Raw genomic sequence first — 6,241 nt, 5'->3', positions numbered from 1 at the left:
GGGAGACACGGAGCGGTGAGCATCGCTGCGCCGCCCTACCCAAGCTCCGCTCACAACCGGTGTCACACTTCGCCGCCGTGCAGCAATGCCTGAGCGCTGCTTGGGATGGTGTACAAATATCACAAGGCAAGATCGCCTTGTTATCAGAAATACTTCTCGAGCAGCGACAAAGCACGCCTGCTTATGTTGCGAGCTTTCGGCAACGGCACCGCTCGCGGGCGCTCAGGGCGACGAGCTCTGCTGCTGCCTGGCTGCCGTGGTCGTCGCTAGGCCTATTGCCTCTTTGGCATCGAAGCTGCAGCGGGCGGCGCTTCGGAAGTCGCCTGAGCTATAATACAAGGCTTACTCTACACATCGCTTTGCAGTCAACAGCATCATCTCACAATAAAATAATAGTATGGTCACTTTCCGCGACTCCTTCTGCAGCGAAGCGAGCGGGCACCAGGCGAGCCGGACCCCACGTCGGGTCAGCGGCAGCTGCGAGACGGTTGTGGCAAGAAATTTGCTCGTATCACAGTCGTTACCTTTACCAGCAGCTCAGTATTGGTCAGCGATCCTCAAAAATGACACATTTTTCACATTTCTTATCCCAGGGTTTATTATTTACGTCAAGAACACACTTTAGCTCGTTTTTATGTCGCCGGCAGACGGGATCCAGGCTGGCCGGCCGGCCGGCATGCTCGGCGTACATCACGTTCGCACAAGAAAATGCAGAACAGCCATGATACCAGCGAGGATGCTTCCTAGATTCGAGCAACGAAAATATGTCTGTGCAAAAGTGGATCTTTCGGCAACGACACCGCCTGCGGCAACGCCGCGCGACGAACTGCGCGCTGGTCCCAGGCTGCCCTAGTCGTCGCTAGGCCTATCTGGTTTCGCATTGAAACCGCAGCTGACGGCGCTTCGGAAGTTGCCTGCGCTATAATAAAAGGCCTACTATTCACATCGCTTTACTGCGAACTCGTCCCATAATAAAAGATATGTTCGATTTCCACGATGCCTTCAGCAACGGAGCTAGCAGACGGTAGGCGAACCGCACCAAGTAGCAGCAGCACCAAATCGGCTATTGGATGAAATTTGCTTGTATCGCAGTCATCACTTTTACCAGCAACTCGGTATTGGCCAACGATCGTCAGAAATTATGCATTTTTGACATGCATCTATCCAAGGGCTTGCTATGGACGAGAACAAACAATACTAGCGCGTTTTTCAGTCGCCGGTGGCCGGCATCAAGGCTGGCAGGCCGGTCCGGCGTGGCTCGGCCCCGAGCGCCCTGAGCAGCGCGCTGTACGGCATCATGACGCTGCCGCTCTCCGCACTCGTATTGGCTCCCGCTTCCCGTCGTTGCGTTTTCCGCGCGCGGCTTGTCGTAGACATCCAGCAGGTTGGACGCAGGCGACGAGCTGCGATCGGTTGTTACGACGTCGTTCACAACGGCGCGCCGCAGCGAATCGCACACACTTTTCGCACATGTGTCCCCGCCTTAAGGCTGAAATCCCATTTCGGCACTCATCGGCAAAAGTCGTTCCTTCAGCTCGGGGTCTATAGTACGAGAGAAGCCGCAGCGACGGTTGCGAGACACAGGTGAACACAGCAGACAGCGGGAAAGCGAGCGAGCGAGCGATCGAGCGAAAGAGCGCGTCAACCGGAAGTAAACAAACCGATCTCGTCGATGACGTATTTGTGGGCGGAGCATGGTCCCGGCCTGTAATCTTTATTTTTTTATGGTTCGCTCCGGTGTACGAGTTGAGAGGGAAAAGGCTGGTGGTCATTTTTAATAGCCATTATCTCTGGTTCCGCACAAGGTAGATCAAAAATTTTTGCGGTAGGATGATGGATCGTTCAATGTCCATCAATACTTCGACTTCTCTTTGCCTACATGGACACCGTTTCAGGGACCCTTTAAGCTCGAGCCGGCGCTTTGACAACCGGAGACTCGCAGGAAGAGGGGGGAGGGGGGCGGCGTGTACATCCAGCGGCAAACGATGGGGGCAGAAGCGCGCGCAGCAAGCGGACAACACGATAAAGGGAGGAGGGAAGAGATAGCAGCGACTGACTGATGCCGCTGACGCCGATAGTGAGTCAACCCCAGCTGCGGATGAAACGGGGGCGGAGCTGGTTACGAGGCCGACGACAACGCCGACGACGACGACGACGCGAAACCCAGGAACGGACGCCAAAGAGCTGCGCTCTAATATATTCTTTCCCGCAACATATTTGGTGGAGGTGCGGATTTCCCCTACGTGTACCGACGACGGAGCTCCGAAGCGGCCGCCAGTTGCCTTCACTCATCATGACTCAAGACGCCTCCCAGCAAACCTCAGCCCCGGCCATGACATCACTCGTTCTTTCCCCCCCCTCTCGTGACCCTGGGACATTTTCTGGTACCGACAACACTGACGTCGACGACTGGATCAACATGTACGAACGACTGAGTACCTACAACCGCTGGGATCCGACCCTTATGCTCGCAAATGTAATATTCTATCTAAAAGACACCGCCCGGGTCTGGTATGAGACCCACGAAGACCATCTGACCAGCTGGGACGTGTGCAAAGAGAAACTCCGCGAATTGTTTGGACGGCCGCTCGGCCGAACGCTTGCCGCTAAGAAGGACCTCGCCTCCCAAGCTCAAACATCTACGGAGTCCTATGTGTCGTACATTCAAGATGTTCTGGCCCTCTGTCACAAGGTTGACGCCAACATGCCCGAGTCTGACAAAGTCGGCCACGTGTTGAAGGGAATCGCCGACGATGCCTTCAACTTGCTCGTATACAAGAACTGCACTACAGTCGACGGAATTATTAAGGAATGTCGACGCTTCGAGGACGCCAAAAGCAGACGTATCAGCCAGCCGTACACACGCCTCCCCAACACGGCTGCGACTTCCTCATGTGAAGACCTGCGACACCGGGAAACTCCAGCGCCCCCAGAAAATGTACGCGCATCATCCGACGCGAGCTCGAAGCTATGTCCCCTGCCCCCCTGCATCTACATAATGGCGACAACCGCTTGCCTACCATCTCTCTGGTACAAGCTGTCATCCGCCAAGAGCTTGCAAACCTTGGTTTCCAGCCCGTCAGCCCTGTACGGTCTTCACCACCACCCAAAATCACTGCGATTGCTCCTGGACGACATTCGTACTTCACTCCACGTCGGCGAAACCCTAACGACTGGCGGACAACCGACGACAGGCCCATTTGTTTCTATCGTCACCGCAATGGCCACATCTCCCGCCACTGTCGAAATTATTGGTCCCGTCGCAGCACATACCGTCCTCTACCGTCCACTACACGCCCCCTCCAGCCCAGCACAGTGCTACAGTCGACGGCCAGATTCCCCGCTCCAGCCGCTCCCCGTACCCCCTGCGTCGACAGTCTCGTTCGCCCCAACGCCGTCGCTCCTCTCCTGGCCCCTACGGACGCTTGCGAGTGGAAAACTAGATGCTGCAGTGTCTGGAGGTGATGCTGCAGTACAGCCCCAGTCCCAAAATCCTCGATTAGCCCTTCGCGCACACCATAATTTGCTCGCCATTCATGTCGATGGAATGCCTGTGAGAGCCCTGATCGATACAGGCGCGCACGTATCCGTCATGAGTTCAACCCTACGACGCCGCCTCTGAAAAGTACTGACCCCTGCACCCAAAGCCGTTCTCCGCGTTGCCGACTGCGGAACGCCTCCTGTAGTTGGACTATGCACAGCCCGTGTGACCATATCCGGCCGCCATACATCCGTTCTGTTCTCTGTTCTGGACCAGTGCCCTCATGACGTCATTCTTGGCCTCGACTTCCTGTCCGAGCATTCAGCCCTCATTGACTGCGCCACTAATGTTGTTCAGCTTGACCTTCCTCTTTCTGCTGAGTCGCCGTCCCCAGTTATACACCGTCTTTGTGCTGTCGACTTTGTCCGTCTACCGCCTCAAGCCGCAGCTTACATTTCTTTCTCATCTGTTCCCCCTGTACTGATGGTCACTACGTAGTCACTCCGGAACTTGACGTCGCCCTGACGCGCAGCATTGCGCTTCCACACAATGTATTTACAATGTCGGCCAACCGAGCGTACCTTCCGGTCCTGAACTTTGGTTCATCCATCCAACCGCTCCCGCAAGGCCACGCTGTGCCCTGCTGCCGAATGTGTGATATCAGTGGTGGACAGCTGCTTACCTTCCACTCAGCAATGCCGGTTGCCTGCGGCCCCATCAACAGAGAACCCACCGGACGACTACGCCGACATGATCGCTTCTGACCTACCGCCGACGCAAGCTCGCGATCTTAGGTGCCTCTTATCTTTCCGCGACATCTTCGACTTTGATAGCCATGTTTTGGCTCGGACCTCTGTGGTGATGCATCACATAAATACCGGTGATTCCGCTCCTCTCCGCAGACGTCCGTACCGAGTGTCCAGCGCCGAACGCACCGTCATAAATCAAGAAGTGGACAAGATGCTCACAAAAGACATCATCGAGCCCTCGTCAAGTCCTTGGGCTTCACCAGTCGTCCTGGTGAAAAAGAAGGACGGCAGCTGGCGCTTCTGCGTTGATTATCGGCACCTCAACCGCATCACAAAAAAAGACGCATATCCACTCCCGAGGATCGATGATGCATTTGCCTCCACGGCGCCAAATATTTCTCTTCAATTGATCTTCGATCGGGGTACTGGCAAATTGCCGTTGATGAAAAGGACCGCGAGAAGACCGCCTTCGTGACGCCTGATGGCTTATAGCAGTTTAAAGTCATGCCGTTCGGCCTCTGTAACGCCCCGGCTACCTTCTAACGAATGATGGACTCCATTCTTCGCGGCTTTAAATGGTCCACTTGCCTCTGTTACCTGGACGATGTTGTGGTTTTCTCGCCTACTTTTTCCACGCACCTCAAGCGCCTCTCCAATATTCTGACAGTGTTTCGTAATGCCGGACTTCAGCTGAACTCATCGAAATGCAAGTTCGGTCGTCGCCAACTCACTATTCTCGGACACCTCGTTGACGCTTCTGGTGTATGCTCAGATCCCATCAAAATTCAAGCTGTGAAGGACTTTGCTCTTCCAAGGTCGTCGAAAGATGTGCGCAGCTTTGTTGGCTTGTGCTCGTATTTTCGCCGTTTTATGAAAGATTTCGCCGGTATCGCTCGTCCCTTCACCGATCTTCTGAAGAACGACACACCCTTTTTCCACATCACATTTTCCACAAATGTTCTTCGTAAAATATTTTAGTATGTGCTTTGCAGGCTTCGAATGATCGACATTCCATGTCACACTGGAGCGCCATATCACTGGCTTATACTACCACCTCACCAAGTCTTCTGTTCTGCTTTAAGCCCAAAACCGCATTCCCAAAATATAGCCTTGGCACCACTGCTCCTTCACAGAAACACCTCAGCACTTCATACCTTTTATATCCATAAAGTGCTGTATGCTTCGTTACCGCAGCATGTCTCTTCCCTTTAAGCCGAGTACTGTTCATACTTTCCCATACAAATGCTGCCCCTGTTTATGCATACAGTTAGGTATTCTCCAAAAGTCTTCGCTGCCTCAAATATTCAAGAGGGACTGCAGATCACTTTGCCCATCAGCTAAAAGCACAATATTGTCTGCATTCATAAAATCAGGGAGCTGCTACTCCACAACTGTTCAGCCTAGGTTATAGGACTATATACTAAATTACGTCCTTGCAGCCTTCTTTCCATGTTTGTCATAAAATCGTCAATAGCAATGGTGATAGTGGACAACCCTGTCTTAAAGGGACCCTGAAATGGTTTCTACAATCATATTTTATTGCAACAACCCTGTAGAGGTGGTCTCTGCTAGTATTCTAGTGTGATTCAAAAAGCTGCGCGTGGAACCAATAATTTACAAACAATTTTTAAAACTTGCCGCTCACAGCCGATTAGGGCAACACCTCACTGCGCGTTTTTAGCCGCCCCTACCATGTGACGTAAACTGGGCAGCCTTGGCCATGAACTGGGCGACCCTTATCATTGGCTCTGCCCCTGACATCACGCACAATTTTTGCAATAATGCATTTGAAACTGAGCACTGATGCTTCTTGAAACACTATTTTATTGACGGATTATTATTTTTTAAAACACACGTATACAGAGGTAAGAATCCAGCGCATTTCTTGAAAGTAATGTAGTAGTTCCGGTGAAGAAGGAAATTCGTCTGCTCACAAAAGCACGTGTTCTCGTCAAAAGGGGACCTCCCTTGCTGTGTAGTTGGATGTAAAGCCCAGGACAGGCACGGTGTT

This window comes from Amblyomma mixtum, chromosome 3 (genome assembly GCF_055824585.1).
Source record: "Amblyomma mixtum isolate Tamu chromosome 3, ASM5582458v1, whole genome shotgun sequence".
NCBI classification, from domain to species: Eukaryota; Metazoa; Arthropoda; class Arachnida; order Ixodida; family Ixodidae; genus Amblyomma; species Amblyomma mixtum.
This window is presented reverse-complemented; position numbering follows the sequence as displayed.